We start from the raw sequence: 20,640 nt of genomic DNA, 5'->3' as shown, positions 1-20,640 counted from the left end.
GGGCAAGTGCTGGACTGGTGGCATTGCTCTCTCTCGGACCCCTCCCCCACATACAGTGCCACAACCTGGTGAAGCAGGTCACCCTATACTGATGAATCCCTAAGGCTCCGCCCCTTAAATGTAACAGGAGTGACAGCTCTACCTGGGACACAGAGGCAAACAAACAGAGGAGCCTATCAGATTGAGGAGACAGAGGAGTATGGCCCAAAAGGAGAAACAGATCAAGGTTCCAGTGGGAGAACTAAGCGACGAGGAGATAGCCAACCTCATAGATGAGGAGATAGACAACATAACAGACGCAGAATTCAAAACAGTGGTGATAAAGATGCTCACAGGCTTGATAGATATGCTTGAGTATGACAAACGCATAAGAGAAGAAGTGAAGGCTATGCTAAGTGAAATGACGGAAAATCCACACAAAAGCAATGGTGAAGGGAAGAAAGCCAGGGTTCAAATCAATGATTTGGAACATAAGGAAGAAGAAAAAAACAGTCAACCAATGCAGAATGAGGAAGAAAGGATTGAAAAAAATGAGGAAAACTTCCCAAATTTTGTGAAGGAGATGGACATACAGGTTCAGGAAGCACAGAGGGTCCTGGGTGAGCTGGACCCAGAAGGGATCACACCAGGGTACATCATGATTGAGATGCCAAAGGTGAAAGATAAAGACAGTGTCCTGGGGGCAAGAAGAGAGAGGCGGAGAGTTGTCTACAGAGAGGTGCCTATAGGACTATCAGCTGATTTCTAAGGGGACACTTTGCAAGCAGGAAGGGACTGGCAAGCAGTATTCAATATGATGAAAAGCAACCTACAACCAAGATTACTTTATCCAGCAAAGCTATCATTTGGAATGGAAGGGCAGATGAAGTGCTTCCCAGACATGGTGAAGCTAAAGGACCTCATCATCAACAAGCCATTATTATATAAAATGTCAAAGAGACTTACTTAAGAAAAAGAAGATCAAAACTATGAACACTAAAATGACAACAAACTCACAACTATCAACAACTGAATCTAAAAAATGAAAACAAAATCCAACTAAGCAAACCAGAATAGGAACAGAATCATAGGTATGGGGATCATTTGGATGGTTATCAGCTGGGACGAAGGGAGAGAAATGGGGAAATGGTGCAGGGACTAAGAAGCATTATCGGTTGATACAAAATAGACAGGGAGAAGTTGGAAATAATATAGGAAAGGGTGAAGCCAAAGAACTTACATGCACGACCCAAGAACATGAGCTAAGGGGGGTGGGATTGATGGAGGGAAGGGGGTTACTGGGCAGAGGGGAGCAAAGGGGGAAAAATTGGAACTACCGTAACAACATAATCAATAAAATATACTTTTAAAAATTTGAAAAAAGAAAATGCTGTGTGAACAAAATAAAAATATCAATTTAAAGAATACCTAAAAAGAAACCAAAAGGAAATTCTAGAGCTGGAAATTCTAGAGCTGAAAATTACATTAATTAAAATGAAAAAATTCACTAGAGTCTTTTCAGTGGTGGAGTCTGGAGGAGATCCACAGAAACGGAACCTTGCAAAGGGAAGGAAAAGAAGGAAGAACAGGTCATCAGCCTCAAACCTCATGTGGCTGAAGAAATAAATGTATTTGGTGTTCTTCACATCTTTGCATCCTTCAATGACACTTCCATCCACATCCCCGATCTTTCTGGCAAAGCAACCATCTGCCATGTGAGTGGTGGGATGAAGGTAAATGCTGAGTAAGATGAGTCCTCTCAATACACTGCCTTCCACATCAAACTTTGGGCCACAGGAGGAAAGAGATCCAAGACCCCTGGATCAGTGTCCTAGTCAGCTCTCAGAGTCCTTGCTAGCACAGGAAAAAAATTGAACAGATTGTAGATGTCATTCCCACCTCCTCCAACAGAACCTTCAGGAAGGGGAGTCGCCGTGGTCACTATCTGTGACCAGGACTCCTCAATTATTGTTTTTTGTTAATAAATTGCCTTTGTGTGAACATAAAAGAAAATTTCACCAGAGCGATTCAAAGGCAGATTTGAGCATGCAGAAAAGTGAATCAGAAAACTTGAAAATGAGACAATTGAAGTTACTGAGTCTAAGAAACAGGAAAAAAAAAAGTTGAAGAAGAGTGAAAAGAGTGTAAGGGACCTGTGGGACACCATCAAGCAGACTAACATACATTGTGGGAGTGCCAGGAGAAAAGAGGAGGAAAAAGGGTCAGAGAAATTATTTGAAGAAATAATGGCTGAAAAATTTCCAAATTTTATGAAAAGCTTAAGTATAAATATTGCAGAACCTCAATAAGCTCTGGGTAAGATAAATTAAAAGAGACCCATACCAAGACATATTATAATCAAACCATCAAAAGAAAACGACAAAGAGAGAATCTTGAAAGCAAGAAGAAAAAAAAGTGAATCTTCACATACAAGGTATCCTCTATCGGATTTCTCATGAGAAAATTTGGAGGCCAGAAGGCAGTGAGCTGATATATTTCAAGTGCTTAAAGAAGGAACTGTCAACCAAGAATCCTATACCTGGCAAAACTGTACTTCAAAATTGAGGGAGAAATCAAAATATTTCCAAATAAATGAAAGTATAGCTCAAAAGAGGGAACAGATCAAGCTTCCAGTGGGAGAACTAAGCAACAAGGAGATACCCAACCTAACATACGAGGAGAAAGCCAACCTAACAAATGTACAGTTCAAAACAATGGTGATAAAGATGCTCACAGACTTGACAGATATGCAGAAAATGAAGGATTAAGAAGTTATAAGGCATACAGGAAATAAATAGCAAAATGACAGAAGTACATCTCTCCTTATCAGTAACTACTTTAAGTGTAAATGGATTATTCTCTTTAATCAAAAGAAAGAGTCTGGCAGAATGAATTAAAAAAGCATAACTCATCTATCCTAATGGCTTGGACAGAAAGGGTCCAGAGGTCTGAGAGGGGGGAAACCTAAAATATTCCCCTCAGCCTAAACTAAATATAGTAGGCAAAAAGTTTTCGACAGGTGTGACATGCCTTGCACACCTTCCTCCAAAGAAGCCCTTTTTTTTTCCCCTAATGTGGGACATTGAAAAATTAATCCTGCCTCTTGTCATCTAGTGGTTATGGATTGAATGATGCCTTTTAACCCTGTTGCCAAATCTGTTGCCCCCAGAAAACAACAAGAATGCCAGCCAGTTAAACCAAGCACACCATTGTCCGGGGACAGCCAACTGACCTGGAGGCTGCAAGACCCTTCCCCATGTGGGAAGGCCACCCTCCCCTCCACACCCCCACTCTTATTAGGGATTTCTGGACCCAAGCGTAGGTAGGCTGACGACCATGTCCAGCTTGAAGCAGCTAGAGAAGCATGAGACCTTTGTCCATTATCCTTTATAAGATTATAAAGGGTCTTAAGTCTGAGAGGGGGGAATTGTTATTGTAAAAAAGAATAATATAAGAAAGGGTGAAGTCAAAGAACTTATATGCACAACCCATGGACATGACCTAAGGGGGGATGGGATTGCTGGGGGAAGGGGGGTGCTGGGCAGAGAGGAGCAAAGGGGAAAATAATTGGAACTATTTTAACAACATAATCAATAAAATACACTTAAAAAAAAACATAATCCAACTATAGACAGCCAAATATGCTGCCTAAAAAGACTCACTTTAGATACAAAGATATGAACAGATTGAAAGTAAAAAGATTAATTTTTTTATCACCATTTATCCCCCATACCCTCTTCCACCTCCACCCCCCCTTTGCTTCATTCTTGATTGTACATATTGAGGAATTATAGTTATATATGAAGATCATACCAATATAATACAAAAATTTATATCAAATCTGAAATATAACAAAATATTTTAGATACCTACAATTGACTAAAGAGAAATAAAGAACATATTTATAACTCATAGAAACAGAAAACAGTGTAGTGATGGCCAGGGAAAGGGGGTGGGGGAGGCTGGGTGGAGACAGGCAAAGGGTAAGAGGAAAAGAAAGTGAAAAGGGAAAAGATATTTCAGGCAAATAGTAACCAGAAAAGAGCAGGGTGGCTATACTACCAAACAGCCAAAATAAACTTTAAGTCAAAAAAGGTTACAAGCCCTGACTGGTGTGGCTCAGTGGATTGAGTGCTTGCCTGTGAACCAAAGAGTCGCAGTTCAGTTCCCAGTCAGAGCACATGTCTGGGTTGTGGGACAGGTCCCCACTGGGGGTATGTGAGAGGCAACCACACATTGATGTTTCTCTCCCTCTTTCTCCCTCCCTTCCCTTCTCTCTAAAAATAAATAAATAAAATGGGTTTTTTTAAGGATACAAAAAGAAAAGAAGGGCATTATATACTAATATAAAGTTCAATACACAAACAAGATAGAACAATTATAAACATTTACGCACTTAAAAATAGACCATTAAAATATATGAACCAAGACTTCTGGTGAAGATAAAGGCCTAGATAGACATGCTGCATTTATCTCCACAGCTAAGAAGGAATACAACTATCTCACAATAGAGGCAACCAGAAGTTCCAGAAAATCAAGCTGCATGGAAGTTCAACAAACAAAGATATAAAGAAGAAATACTCAGCCAGACAGGTAGGAGGGACAGAGCTAGGGTGGAGAGGAAGCAGTGTGGTGGTAGCAGCAGTGGCAGTGGCAGGCCAGCAGAAAGAACAATCACACATTTTTAAAAGTCGGGAGGGACACCTAGGGAGCGCTCCCAGCACCAGACCAGACTGCACAGCTCACAGTTCCTGTGCTGGGGAAAATAAAGCCTCATTGTTTCTGACTGTGCAAACCAGTGGGGATTGGGGCAGAGGAAGAAACTGCTGGCCTCTCAGCAGAGTCCACCTGTTTAAAGGACGCCCCTCCACCCAGGTCCTGGAACATCCACAGACCCACTCACTCTGGGGACAATGACCAGGGCAACAACTAAAGGGGCATCAATCCCATACGGAAGTGGGAGAAGTGCCTGGAAAAGGGGCTAGTGCTGAGCAAGTGGCATTGTTCCCTCTCAGATGCCTCCTCCACATACAGTGCCGGAGTGTGGTGAAACAGGTCACTCCGCATTGACGAATACCTAAGGCTCCGTCCCTTACAATGTCATAGGTACAATAGCTCTACCTATGACAGAGAGGCAAACAAACACTAGAGCCTGTAAAGATAAGGAGACATAGAATTATGGCCCAAAAGAGGGAATGGATCAAGGTTCCAGGGGAAGAACTAAGTGACAAGGAGATAGCCAACCTAACAGGCATAGAGTTCAAAACACTGGTGATGCTGGTGTATGGCAAACACAGAAAGGAAGAAGTGAAGGCTATGCTAAGTGAAACGAAGGAAAATCCACACAAAACCAATGGTGAAGGGAAGGAAACCAGGGTTCAAATCAATGATTTGGAACATAAAGAAGAAATAAACAGTACAGAATGAGGAAACAAGAACTGAAAAAAATGAGGAGCCCTGGCTGATGTGGCTCAGTGGATTGAGTGCCGACCTGCAAACCAAAGGGTCACTGGTTTGATTCCCAGTCAGGGCACATGCCAGGGTTGCAGGCCAGGTCCCCGGTTGGAGGCATGCTAGAGGGAACTACACATTATTTCTCTTCCTCTCTTAAAAATAAAATAAAATAAAATAAAACAAAACAGCAAAGTATTAAAGAAAGAAAAAAAAAAGAGAGGCTTAGAACCTCTGGAACAACTTTAAACATGCCAACATACAAATCATAGGGGTGCCAGAAGGAGAAGAGGAAGAGCAAGAAATTGAAAGCTTATGTGAAAAAATAATGAAGGAAAACTTCACAAATTTGGTCAAGGAAATAGACATACAAGACCAGGAAGCACAGAGAGTACCAAACAAGCTAGACCAAAAGAGGACCACACCAAGACACATCATAATTAAAATGCCAAAGGTGAAAGATAAAAGATCTTAAAAGCAGCAAGAGGAAAGCAGAGAGTTACCTGCAAAGGAGTGCCTATAAGACTACAAGCTGATTTCTCAAAACAAACGTTGCAGGCAAGAAGGGGCTGCCAAAAAGTATTCAATGTGATGAAAAGCAAGAACCTACAACCAAGATTACTCTTATCAAGAAAAGCTACATAGTATTCCATTGTGTAAATGTACCACAGTTTTTTGATCCACTCATCTACAGATGGGCACTTAGGTTGTTTCCAGCACTTAGCTATTGTAAACAGTGCTGCAATGAACATAGGAGTGCATAAGTTCTTTTGAATTGGTGTTTCAAGATTCTTCGGGTATAATCCTAGTAGTAGAGTCGCTGGTTCAAAAGGCAGTTCCATTTTTAATCTTTTGAGGTAATTCCATACTGTTCTCCATAGTGGCTGCACCAGTCTGCATTCCCACCAACAGTGCAGTAGGGTTCCCGTTTCTCCACATCCTCGCCAGCACTTGTTGCTTGTTGATTTGTTGATGATGGCCATTCTGACTGGTGTAAAATGGTATCTCATTGTGGTTTTTATTTGCATCTCCCTGATGGCTAATGATGTTGAGCATTTTTTCATGTGTCTATGGACCTTCCGTATGTCCTCTTCGGAGAAGTGTTTGTTCAGGTCCTTTGCCCATTTTTTAATTGGGTTGTTTGTTTTCTTGATGTTGAGTCGTATCAGCTCTTTATATATTTTGGAAATCAGTCCCCTGTCTGTGATGTCATTGGCAAATATGTTTTCCCATATGGTTGGTTTCCTTTTCATCTTGCTGATGTTTTCTTTTGCTGAGCAGAAACTCTTCAGTTTGATGTAATCCCATTTATTTATTTTTTCCTTTATTTCTCTTACTTTAGGAGATGTATCCGTGAAGAGATTGTTATGTGAGATATCTGATATTTTCTTGCCTATGTTTTCCTCTAGGACTTTTATGGATGGAATTAGAGAGAATTATGCTTAGTGAAATAAGCCAGGCAAAGAAAGAAAAATACCATATGATATCACCTAATACAGGAAACTAAAGAACAACACAAACAAAGGAACTAAATAGAACAAAGAGCAGAATAGCAGTCAATAGGGGGGAGGGGAGAGGGAGAGAAGGGGGATAAGTAAGGGAAGGGTTTAATTAAAGAGCCTGTATAAAAGACTCATGGACATGGACAACGGGGAGGGATATGATTGTGGGAGAGGGGGTGGGTTAGGTGGGGGAGAGAAATTAGGGGAAAAGGGGACAACTGTAATTGAAAAAACAAAAAAAAGAAAAGCCATCACTTAGAATGGAAGGGCAGATAAAATGCTTCCCAGGCAAGGTAAAGCTAAAGGTGTCCATCATAACCAAACATTCATTATATGAAATGTTAAAGGAACTTATTTAAGAAAAAGAAGATAAAAACTATGAACACTAAAATGGCAACAAATTCACAACTATCAACAACTGAATCTAAAAAATAAAAACAAAATCCAACTAAGCAAACCAGAATAGGAACCGAATCATAAGTACAGGGATCATTTGGAGCGTTATCAACTGGAAGGGGAGAGGGGGAGAAATGGGGAAATGGTGCAGGGATTAAGGAGCATAATTGGTTGGTACAAAATAGACAGGAGGAAGTTAAGAATAATATAGGAAAGGATGAAGCCAAAGAACTTATATGCACAACCCACGGCCATGAACTAAGCAGGGGTGGGATTGCTGGAGAGAATGGGGGTATTGGGCAGAGGGGAGCAAAGGGAAAAGAAATTGGGACAACTGTAACAGCATAATCAATAAAACATACTTTAAAAATAATTTTTTTAAAAAGAAAAAAATATATATGAACCAAAACTTGACAGAATTTAAAGGAGAAATGGACAGTTCTATAATAATATGGTAGTTAGAGATTTCAGTACACCATTTTTATTACTGGATAGAACAACCAGACAGAAGTTCAGTAAGGAAAGAGAAGACTTGAACAACACAATAAATCAACTAGGTCTAAGAGACATATACAGAACACTCTACCCAACAATAACAAAAAATATATTTTCCTCAAGTGCACATGGGACATTCTCCAAAATAGAATATATGTTAGGCCACAAATTAATTCTCAAAATATTTTTAAAAGATTATAAAAGGTATCTTTTCTGACCACAATGGGATAAAGTTAGAATCAATAATTGAGAGGAAACTAAAAAATTTATAAATTTGTGGAAATTAAACAGAACACTTTGAATGGGTCAAGAAAGAATTCACAGGGGTAATTAGAAGGACTTAGAAATTAATAAAAAGAAAAACACAACATACCAAAATTTTTGAGGTGCAGTGAAAACAGTGGTAAGGGATAATTTTACAGCTCTAAACACATTAAAATAAAGGAAAGCTCTCAAATCAACATTATAACTATACAATTTAAGGAACTAGAAATTCAAGTGGATATTTTCATCCAGAGTATGAATTTTTGTATTAACAAGGATAGGCTAGGTTATGCTACAGTGACAAACAATACCAAAACCTCAGTGCCTAATATTTTAAAAGTTTATTTCTTGTTTCTCCAAAATTCATTGCAGGTCTGAGAAACTCTCCCAATTCTCACATTTTATCTCAGAAATCCAGTTTGCTTTGAAGACATCAATGTTCTACATCAACATGTGCCTCCATGGTCACCAAGGCAGAAGAAAAAGCATGAAGAACTGTGCACAGGTTCTTGAATGCTTCTGCCTGAAAGTGACATATATTACTTTTGTTCATATTTCACTGGCCAAAGAAGACATATGTCCACTCCCAACTTCAGGGAGCAGAGAAGTAAAATTGTCTTCTGTGCCTGGAAAGAGAGGGAAAAATATTAGTGATCACGTGATGCCTATCACAAAATCCAAACTATAATATTTTTAAAACTTGAAGTAATTTAAGTGAACCAGTGTTCCTAACATCAAACCAACCTAAATAGAACATAAGGCACTTTGCTGGGGTATCCAAAAGTAAAAAACAAAAAAAAACAAAACCATACAATTTGTGTTGTACTTTACAAGTTGCTTTGACAGATATAATCTCTTCTGATATTCATACTCAAACTATGAGTTATATGCTATTATTAATTATAATCATTATTTATCTTGGGCAGAAGTTCTTATGTATAATGTAGCCAAACTCATTGCTAACCTTTTCTATGACTCGTTTAAGAAATCTCAAAAGTCAGAAAAAAATTTAAATATAGTTTATTAATTATGCTGTTACAGTTGTCCCAATTTCTTTTCCCTTTGCTCCCCTCTGCCCAGTACCCCCCTTACCTCTCTTTATCTTTAATCTTTGGACTTTTAATTATTATGTATCTTGGTGTGCTCCTCTTTGGATCTAGCTTGTTTGGGACTCTGTATTTCCTGGACTTGTATGTCTGTTTCCTTTGCCAAATTTGGGAAGTTTTTCTTCATTATTTTTTCACGTAAGTTTTCAATTCCTTGCTCTTCCTCTTCTCCTTCTGTGACCCCTGATTCAGATGTTGGCACGTTTAAAGTTGTCCTAGAGGTCCCAAGCCTCTTCTCATTTTTTCAATTCTTGTTTCTTCATTCTGTACTGGTTGACTGTTTATTTCTTCCTTATGATCCAAATCATTGATTTGATCCACCATCGGTTTCATGTGGATTTTCCTTCATTTCACTTAGCTTAGCCTTCACTTCTTCCCTTCTGCATTTGCCATATTTAAGCATATCTGTCAAATCTGTGAACATCTTTATCACCAGTGTTTTGAACTCTGCATCTGTTAGGTTGGCTAACTTCTCATCTGTTAGGTTGGGTATTTCCTTATTGCATAGTTCTCCTACTGGAATCTTGATCCTTCCCCTCTTTTGGGCCATACTTCTCTGTCTCCTCCTCTTGACAGGTTCCTGTGTTTGCCTGTGTGTCTTAGATAGAGCTGTCCCACCTGTTATGTTGTAAGGTGAGGCTGAGCTGATTCCAACGCCCAGGCTCAGTTGGAAACTTCTCTGTCCATTGGAGGTTTCATGACCACAGTGGAACAAACTTATCTGGAACACTGTATTTTGTCAGGGGGTTGGGGGAGGAGGTGGCTGTTTCCTCTAGTGGAGAAAGTGCAAGACCTCCATATCCCATGCTTTTTATTGAGAAGGGTATGCATGGGAGATACAAGGTCAAAATTCATAAACATCAATTAGTTTTTTAGGTGCCTGGATTACAGTTGACAGTTACAGATTACAAATATCAATATAGAGGGCACAGTGACTAGTCTGTGTCAGGGTCTATTAAACATCTTGATGCCACACTGGCATTAGGTGCAAGGTTTCATACATTTTTACCTACAGATTGTTTACAGTTAACTAAGAGATAAGAAAAGCGGAGCAAGCTCTAAAGCATAATATGTATTCTTTAAACCCAATTCCCATGGGAACCCTCTGAGTGCTCTTCAGTCTTGTCTCAGCCTCAGCCTTCCAGTTTTCTGTTGAGACTTAAAGGTCTCCTGGGGGGAGGGGGGAGCTGGTTCACAACTTGGGCCACAATTCCCGCCGAAACCACAAGGAGTGACCCCCACACTTAACTATTCATCAGTATGGGGCAACCCGCTTCACTATGTTGTGGCGCTGTATGTGGGGGAGGAGTCTGAGAGGGAATAATGCTGCTTGCTCAGCATCCGCCCATTTTCTAGACACTTCTCCCACTTCTGTATGGGACTGGCACCCCTCTAGCTGTTGCCCTGGCCGTTGTTCCCAGAGTGGGTGAGTCTGTGGATGTTCTAGAACTGTGGGGTCCTCTAAACAGGCAGACCTAGCTGAGAGACCAGCGGTTTCTTCTGTCACCCCAACCCCCACTGGTTTTCAAAATCTGAAGCAATGAAGCTTTATTTTCCCTGGCACTGGAGCCATGAGCTGCACAGTCTGGTCTGGTGCTGGGAGCTCCCACCAGGTAACCCTCTCTACTTTTTTTTAATGTGTTACTATGCTTTCTGCTAACAGGCCACAGCTGCTGTCATCACCGCCACCTCCACCACACCACTTCCTCTAAGCCCTGGCTCCGCCCCTCTTACTTGTCTGGCTGAGTATTTCTTTATATTTTGTTTGTTGAACTTCCATGCAGCTCGATTTTCTGAAACTTCTGGTTGTCTTCAGTTTTGAGGTAGTTGTATTCCTTCTTAGTTGTGAAGGGAGATGTAGTGTGTCTACCTATGCCTCCTTCTCGGCTGGAAGTCCAAAATGTTAGAAAAACTTTATTCACTTATATTTTCTTCACAAATACTTCTTTTACCTTGATTATTTAATTTCTGACTTTGTGTAGAGTTGTGTGTGTCTGCATGCGTGTGCGTGTATGTGTGCGGTGTCCATATAAACAAATAATTTTCCAGTTCCATTTACTGAAAAGATTTTAAAATAAGCTTAAAAAGGAAATTTTACTTCTCTATATTTGTCAATTTTTTTACTACTCATCTATTCTCTACCCAAGTCAATATAAAGCAGGATTCCAGAGAGAAAGCCAATATGATGACATAGGTAAACACAGCTTACCTCATTACACAACCACATCAAAATTACAACTAGCCATGGCAGGTGTGGCTCATTGCATTTATCACCAGCCTGAGAACTGAAAGAGCATTGGTTCAATTCCCAGTCAGGGCACATGCCTGGGTTGTGGGCCAAGTTCCTGGTTAGGGGCATGCTATAGGCAACCGATCCATGTTTTTCTCACACATCGATGTCTTATTCCATCTCTTTCTCCCTCCTCTCCCCTCTCTAAAAATAAGTAAATAAATAAAATCTTTTTTAAATGACAACTAAACTACAGAACAACATTATTCACAACCACCAGAAATTAAGCTAATTGGAAGGCCTACAATTACAGAATTAAAGAAAAAAAAAACTCATCTAGACTGGTAGGAGGGGTGGAGAGATGAACAGGCTGGTCCCATACCCACGTGTAATGGGTAAAAATCGGGAGAGATACCTCAGGAGTGAGGTATCTCACAGGCCCCCCAGCCCAGGGTTCCAGTGCCAGAAAGAGAAGTTCCCATAATTTCTGGCTGTGAAAACCCACAGGAATTGAGGCTGTGGAGGACAGAAACTGCTGGATTCCCAGGTTGTTCCTCTTTAAGATCCCACACATGGACTTACTCAGAATCATTTCCTCTGAGCTCAAGCACTGGGACAGCAGCTTGAACCACCAGAGGCATACAGGGAGGAGCTGAAATGTCTGGCAGCAGGGAGAGATCTGGGGGACAGCTTTCTCCTAGGCAGAACTGCTGGAAGAGGCCACTGTTCCTTTTCTAGATGCTCCCACAACAGAGTTGACAGGCAAGCTCCATATCCATCAACCTGGATCACACTATTTGCCCACCCTGGTGATTCCCTAAGGGTCTGCCCCACCCAAATTCTGGACCCACAAAAGCTGTTTCATGTGGCTTGTTCATACAAATGGCTTGTCTTGGCTCATGCTTCAGATTTTCCTAGATCCTCTCAAATAATATCCTGACCTCAGCAATCCCCATATGTCTTGTTAAGTGACCCCAAGCCCAACACTAGCAGTAGCTGGCCTCAGTTCATAGCTTGGCCTCTCAGGCACCTCCAAGCACAGCACAAGTAGCAGCCATCTGGAGATAACTTTGTAGCTTATGTCTGGTGACCCCAGACAGAATACTGGAAGTGGGAGACCTTGACCTGCACCTCTAGGGAATCCACAGAGCCTGTGAACCCAGTGGACAGCTACAGACCACATCAGAGCACAACTACCCAACCATCTCCACAAGCAACATACTCAACAGGTATTCTCAGCAGGCACCAGAGCACTGCTAAAGTAAGTCCTGCTCTGTGGAGTGGGCCCCTTGCACAGATGATCCTCTACAGAGGGCAGAGGTTGGTGGTCAGTGGTCACAACTTGTCCTTGCAGCTGACTGGCCAGGGTAAATCCCTCCTGTTGACCTGCCAACTGCAATCAAACTCAACTCCAAGAGGAGGGTGTACTCAACCCACATGAAGGGTTCACCTAAAGTACTCAGCATGGTGATAGGGGAGGCTGTGCCACTGAACCCTACAGGACACCTAATACATTAGGCCACTCTACCAAGACAGGGAGTCATAGCAGCTCTACCTAACAGATAAAAACAAACACAGGGAAGCTTCCAAAATGAGAATATGAGGAACCATGGCCCAAATGAAAGAACAGAACAAAGGTTCAGAAAAAGAACTAAACAAATGGAGACAAGCAACCTACTAGATGCAGAGTTCAAAACACAGGTTATAAGGATGCTCAATGAACTTAGGGAAAGAGCAGATAAACTCAAAGAGAACTTCAACAGCATAAAAAAGGACACAGAAACCACAACAAAGAACCAGTCAGAAATAAAGGATACACTAACTGAAATGTAGAACAATTTACATGCAATCAACAGTAGAGTGAATGAAACTGAGAATCAAATCAGTGCTTGGGAATATAAAAAGCAAAAAACACCCAATAAGAACAACAATAAGAAAAAATAATCCAACCAAATGAGGATAGTGTAAGGAGCTTCTGGGACAACTTCAAGCATACCAATATTCACATCATAGGGGTGCCAGAAGGAGAAGAGAGTGTGCAAAAAATTGAAACCCTATTTGAAAAAATGACAGAAAACTTCCCTAATTTGAAGAGGAAATAGACATACAGGTCCAGGAAGCACAGCGAGTCCCCAAAAAAATGAACCAAAGAGTCCCACACCAAGATACACCATAATTAAAATGCCAAAGGTTAAAGACAAACAGAGAATCTTAAAAGCAGCAAGAGAAAAGCAGTTAGTCACCTACAAGGGAGTTCCCATAAGACTGTCAGCTGATCTCTCAAAAGAAACTTTGCAGGCTAAAAGGGATTGGCAAGAAGTATCAAAGTGATGAAAAGCAAGGACCTACAACCAAGATTACTCTACCTAGCAAAGCTATCATTTAGAATCAAAAAACACATAAAGAGCTTCCCAGACAAGAAAGAACTAAAGGAGTTAATCACCACCAAATCATTATTATAGGAAATGTTAAAAAGACTTATTTTTTAAAACAGATAAAGATCAAATATTTGAACAATAAATACATATCTATCAATTGAATCTAAAAAACAAAAGTAAACAAGCAGAACAGAAACCATAGATACAGAGAACATTTTGATGGTTGTCAGATGGGAGGACAGTCAAGGGATGAGCAATAAATGTTAAAAGATTAAGAAGTACAAATTGGTAGTTATAGAATACTCATGGGGTTGTAAAGTACAGCATAGGAAATAGAGTAGCCAAGGAATATCTATGTATGACCCATGAACATGGACAATGGTGTGGGGATTGCCTGAGGGATTTAGGCATGGCTGGGTGGAAGGGGAAAAGAGAAAAAATTGGGACAGCTGTAATATTTTATTTATTTATATCAATAAAATATAATTTAAAAATAAGGCAAAATTCCAGTAGTACATATCACCACTGGTGTGATTATTTTCTCTTTGAATCTGAGTAAATCTGGATGCCCACATCCTATAGACCAACTCTGTTGGCACAATGTGGAAATCATTTCAAAGGAAAGAATTGTTGTGATCCTTTTGTTGCCTTCCCAAAAGCAAAAATGATGAATAGCAGTAACATCCAACTTGAGGTATATTCAATGGGCAAAAACATCAGCTTTTGCAGAAATATGAAAATCCAAGACTATTAACTGATAACTTGTTAGAACTAATCTTATTAGCAAGATCAACCTATAAAAATATAATCCAGTTTTATTCATCTAAGACTAATTTTCGAATTAGAAAATATAATAGGAAAAACACCACTCAAAACACCAAAAGCTATAATACACCTTGGTGTAAATCTAACATTAAATATGTAGGAACTACATTTTTTAAACTGTTAGGTTTTCCTGCAGGACATAAAAGAATACAGAGCTATGTCACATTCATGGAAGACAACACAACATTATAAAGGTATTAGTTCTCCGTCGGATTACTCAGTAATTCAGAGTAATCTCACCCAACAGGATTACTATAGAATTTGACAAGATGATTCTAAAATTCACCTGAAAGAGAAAAAGCACAGAAATAGCCAAGAAAACTATGAAACTATCAACCTATAAGAAAGACTCCTGTGATTTATTGGACCCAATTTCCTAACCAGAGTCTAGCAGCCATTGATTACAGAGGCTTCTCATACTTACTTCATATAAGGGAAAAGCCACAGGCTGAGCTGTTAGCCTGTGCACTGAGCTCCTGCCATCTGAGCCAACCCTTATAAATGTCAGGGATAAAGAAGCAAGCCAGTGACCCTCAAACCAGTAGGAGATAATTAACAGATGAATCACAGAAAAGGGGCCAGGAAATGACATTCCACAGCTCCTCACACATATCTCTGGGATCAAAAGGAGGAAGATTGTCATCACAAAACACAGAAATGGGAAGATGTAGCTATATAACTGCAAATAAATTGAGGATAGACCTATAACTAGATTACCCTTAATTAATCACACCCTTAGTTAAGTAGTTAATCACATTAGATTGTGAACCTGGATTAAGCTGTAATGGAGAAACGGGGGGGAGAAGGAGAGGGAAGGCGGAGCTAATCGCATTGGGGGCAGAGTTAATTGCATTAGTATAAAATTAGTTTTCTTTGTCTATTTCGTGCACACATGCTCCTGGATGGCGGTGCGTCTGACTCTGCAGACTCGTGAATAAACTGTCTTGCTTTGCTGCTGAAGTCCTGTGTCCCAGTAATTTATTGTGAGTGTTTCTCATAATTTGGGGACTGTCTTGGATCCTCCACCTATGTGCAGGAAGGGGCTCTGAGCTGAGGCAGGGAGACGCATCCTGCCCGCTTTTGGGTGGCCCACTCAACCCAGGGCCCACCTGCCTCACAGTGTCCAGAAACAAACATAAGACTTCTTGTTGGGACAGCAGTAGAACCGACACACAGGGGAAACAAAAGCAAACACCGTGGTAACCAGGCAACCTCATACATGGACCAAGGTAAGAAAATTGAATTAATTGCTGCCTTGGTGGTTAGGCATCTTCAGAGATTGAATGTGTGTGTGTGTGTGGCTGAGGGCTGTGAGCAAGAAACTTCCAATAGAGGGGTTGAGCTCACAGTTTTGTGTGCAAGAAATCTCCAGTATGTGGGGTTGAGCACACAAGGCACAGACAAGAAACCTCCAATAACGAGGGTTGAGTTCACGGCATTTCCGTATACGAGAAATCTCCAGTAAGGAGGGGTTGAGTATTCGGGATCTGCATACAAGAAACTTCCAGTATGAGAGGTTGAATATACAGGGTATGAGAAAGAAACTTCCAATACAGGGGGTTGAGCGCACGAGTTCATGTTCAAGAAATCTTCAGTAAGGGGGGTGAGGACACAACCAGATTCAGCCATAGCCACAGGAATTGACTGAGGATGGGAAATGAAAATTCTAAGCCTAGGGAAACTAAAGAATTAGGGAAAATGTTAGAGCATTGGGGAGAAGATCCTCAGACCCAGAAGAAGAAAAAACATTAAGTGGTAAAATATTGCTATCTCCTTTGGCCAAAGGAACCCAATAAGGGGCAATCTGTTTTCTGGCCCCAATTTGGGTCTGATGAAACTGGGTTTGTCAAGCCCTGATTCTATATGTGAGTGATCAGGCATCGGCTTCCAAGGAAGAGAAGGAATATGCTCTCTACTGGTTACAACCTACCAGCAGTTCTACAGGTATCTTCCCTGTAAAAGAAAAAGAAGATAAAGGCTGGGACCCTCTTTCCTTTCTCCTGCCACCTTACGGCCTTGGACAGCAAGTGGCCAACTGGGCACAGGCACTGCGGACAGACAGCACAGATGAATCAGACCAGGGACACCTAACAGGTGCCCAACTGGTAGCTGTGCCCAGGACACCCACGGCACTGGCAGGAACTTACTTTGATTAAGAAAAGAATTAGAACAATGTAAGCAAGACCTAAAGAACTTTCCCATTCCCTCAGAGCAGCCGATGTTTCCCCTTAGGGAGGTCTCCATGGGCCCAGGACAAATTGGACATGTCAAATGCTCCTTTAACAAGCACTGAAGTTAGAAACTTCAAGGATGATATGAAACACTTGGTAGAGGACCCCTTTGGATTGGCAGAACAAGTAGATCAGTTTCTTGGACCCAGCATATACATGTGAACGGAAATAATGTCTATACTAGACATCTTCAGTGGGGAAGAGAGGGCAATGCTTTGACAGGCTGCTATGAGAATATGGGAAAGAGAACATCTTCCTGGTCAGGGAATTGTCCCAGCCAAACAGAAGTTTCCCAATATAGACCCTGAATGGGATAATAACAGGCTGGAAGATAGGGCTTAGATGAGAGACCTTAGGAGCCTCATCATCAGGGAAATCAAGGAGTCTGTTCCCAAAGTACAGAATGTCTCCAAGGCATTCAAGATACAGCAAGAAAGAGGTGAAACTCCAACAGCATTTCTACAGAAGCTCAGGGACCAGATGAGACAGTATTCTGGTCTAAAACCAGAGAATGCTGTAGGGCAGGGATTCCTAAAAGTCACCGTTGTAACAGAAGCTGGCCAGTTATTTGTAAGAAACTGCAGAAGGTAGATGAATGGGCCAGATAGAACAATTGAAAAACTCCTCAGGAAAGCTGAGAAAGTACGTTAGGAAAGAGGAGGAGAAGCAGGAACGTCAAAAAGCTGCAGGATGTCTTTGCAAATCTAGGAACTTTTAGCTGCCAGATACTGAGTTTGAGTATAGTCCTTCACAGTTTGGAAAAGAAGAAGGATTGGAAGCCTGTTATTGTTAAATCTAAAGAAGTAAAGGATACTTAGAAACTTTGTGAACATTGCATGTCTGTGGAAAGTCATAATGATAAAAAGAAAACAGTTATGGAAGTTTTAAACCTGGGAAAAGAAAACCTCAGCTGCTTCTGTTCTGATTTTATAAAAGCGTATTTTGATCTGTTCTGTTGTGGAATTCTCTGTATCTGTTTTTGACCAATGAGACCTAGGAAAGGTCGTCTGTAAACCAGTCAGTGAAAATTCCTTTTGCCACCCAGGACCCAGGAAGGGTCATTCAGGGATGATGAATGTTCCAGCCCAGGCAAGTGAACATGTCTCTGCCAAGGGCACATCTCTCTAGGAGGCCAGTGGACATACTGGAGAGAGAGGGCCTAGCTATTTGAGTTTTGAATTATTGCTCTGTTTATGCTCTGAAAGGAAAAACTGAGGTTTCCCTGTGAAAATTAAAACTTCACATGAAAGAAAGGGAAAGTGCAAGGAATGAAAACAAAAAAGATTTGTTAGAAGTCTATAAAGGTTTTGAAAAGAAATTGTATGGGACTTCCGGCAAGATGGAGGCCTAGACAGACGCACTCCGTCTCCCTCCACAACTAAGAAGGAATACATCTACCACAAAACCAGAAATAACCAGATGTTCCAGAAAATAAAGCTACATGGAAGTTCAACGTATGAAGTTGTAAACAAGTGGTTCTCGTCCGGACAGGTAGGAAAGGCAAAGCCAGGGCGGAGAGGTCAAGCTGTGCTGGCAGTGGCAGCTGCGACAATGGTGGTGGGATGGCGGTAAGCACAGACACCCGTATTTAAAAAGAGGTGAGAAACACCTGGGGAGCACCCCCAGCTGTAGATCAAACCCACCAGCTCGTGATTCCAACACCAGGGAAGGCAGACCCCCATTGCCTCAGACTGTGAAGGTCAGAGGGAGTGGGGATGGAGAAAGAAGCTCCCGGTCTGTCAACAGAAAGTAAATGACAAGAATCCATCTTGGACCCCTGCCCCCACACAAAACACCAAGCACGGTAAGAAGGGTTGCTCGATAGTGACGATTGCACAGGGCTCTGCCCCCTATAGCATAGGAGGTGTGACAGCCCTGCCCAGGAAGCAAAGGTAAACACAAAACTGTCAGGATGGCAGAGATCATGATAGAGATCCCAATCACACAGCTGACCAGACAGCAAATATCTGATCTAACGAAGCAGCAGATAGGAAATCTTTCTGAGGCTCAGTTCAGAGCTTTGGTTATAAGAAAGCTTACAGACCTAACAGCAGATCCTAAACAAGATGGGAAAGGAATGAAGGCTAGTCCTGCTGAAATGAATAAAAACACATACAAAACTAGTGGTGAGGGAATGAAAAGCAGGGGTCAAATCAACAAATCGGAACATAGGGAAGGAACAAACAGTCAACCAGTGCAGAAAGAAGAAACAAAAAGTGAGGAAAATGAGGAGAGGATCAGAAATCTATGGTACAGATAAGTAGGCCAACATCCAAATCACAGGGTTGCCAGAAGGTAAAGAAGAAGAACTAGAAATTGGAAAATTATGTGAAAAAATAATGAAGCAGAACCTCCCTAACTTGGGGAAGGAAATAGAATTACAGATCTAGGAAGCACAGAGAGTTCCAAAAAACGGGACCCAGGGAGAACCACACCAAGACACATTAAAATCAAAATGTTAGAAATTAAGAATAAAGAGAAAACCTTAAAAGCAGCAAGAGAGAAGAAGAGAATTACATACAGAAGGGTCCCAATAAGGCTATCAGCTGATTTTTCAAAACAAACTCTGCAGGCAAGAAGGGACTGGCAAGAGATATTCAAAGTAATGAAAATCAAAAACCTACAACCACGATTACTCTATCCAGCAAAGCTGTCATTCAGAATAGAAGGGCAGAGAAAGTGTTTCCAGGACAAAGTAAAACTGAAGGAGTTCATCAGATCCAAACCACTGTTATATGAAATGTTAAAGGGACATGTTTAGGAGAAAGAGGATCAAAACTATGAACATTAAAATGAAAACTGTATCACAACAACCAACAACTGAAGCTAGGGAATTGAAACAAAGGCAAACTAAGTAGGCAATGAGAGGGGGAAAGAATTATAGGTATGGGGAACATTATGGGGGCAGGTCAGCAGGTAAGGAGAAGAGGGGAAAGGGAGGGAAATGGTACAGGAATTAAGAAGCATAGTAGAAGGGAGTGGAGTAGATAGGAAGATGTTGAGAAGAACTATATGCACAACCAATGGGCATGGACTAAGTGGGGGTGGGGGGACAACTGGCAGGAGGAGGAGTCACTGGGTGGAAGGGAACAAAGGGAAAAGAAATTGGGACAACTGTAACAGCATAATCAATAAAGCATATTTTTAAAAAAGAATTTGTATGGTTTTAGTAATGGAAGGTATTATTCATGGAAATGCAATTTTGAAGGACAAGGATTTTCCTTCATGCCTTTATATTTTTTTCCCTACCTAATCTCCAGTATTTGGCATTCTAAGGAAGTAAAAAAATGACATAGGGTTCTTTTGCATAAAATTAGTAAGACCAGTTGCTAATGGTGGTTTTGTTAACCAAGGCTTTGGCTGGGATGTCATGCCTGAAGGAGGCATGCTTAGGCTCTGGCTATTACCAGAAAGCCCATTTTCAAGGGTGACGAAAGCCAGGAGGAGAAAGCCTGATACCCTAATTAGTTGTGCAGTTCGTGGCAGTCTTTCTAGGGAAGGAACCAAGGTTGCTCTCCTGAGAGATGGCTAGGAGGAACCTTAAGGCATGATAAAAAACCTGAGGGTCTTGTAAAAAGCATGGGTTTTACAGACAAGGCCAGATGGCAGGTGTGTGGCTCAGCTTCTGTGCCCAGAAGGGCCGACTGAAGGTCAACCTGAAGGTTCTTTGTCTGAGTTCCAGCAAAGCAGACTTAAAAGATTATATAAGATTATATGTGATCAATTGCTGGTCTTGTTGTGTTTATGCAAATGAACAGGCTAAATTAAAACTGGACTTAATGC

The 20,640-nt window shown here is 41.1% G+C and overlaps 1 pseudogene; it reads left to right on the top strand.

Annotated features, from left to right (window-relative positions):
* Window positions 1-637: 637 nt before the first annotated feature.
* LOC150009713 (small ribosomal subunit protein uS11 pseudogene) lies at window positions 638-1,930 on the top strand (annotated as a pseudogene).
* The last annotated feature ends 18,710 nt before the right edge of the window (window positions 1,931-20,640 follow it).

The sequence above is a fragment of the Furipterus horrens genome, unplaced genomic scaffold, assembly GCF_987537825.1.
Source record: "Furipterus horrens unplaced genomic scaffold, mFurHor1.1.pri manual_scaffold_5, whole genome shotgun sequence".
NCBI lineage: Eukaryota > Metazoa > Chordata > Mammalia > Chiroptera > Furipteridae > Furipterus > Furipterus horrens.
This window is presented reverse-complemented; position numbering and strand designations above follow the sequence as displayed.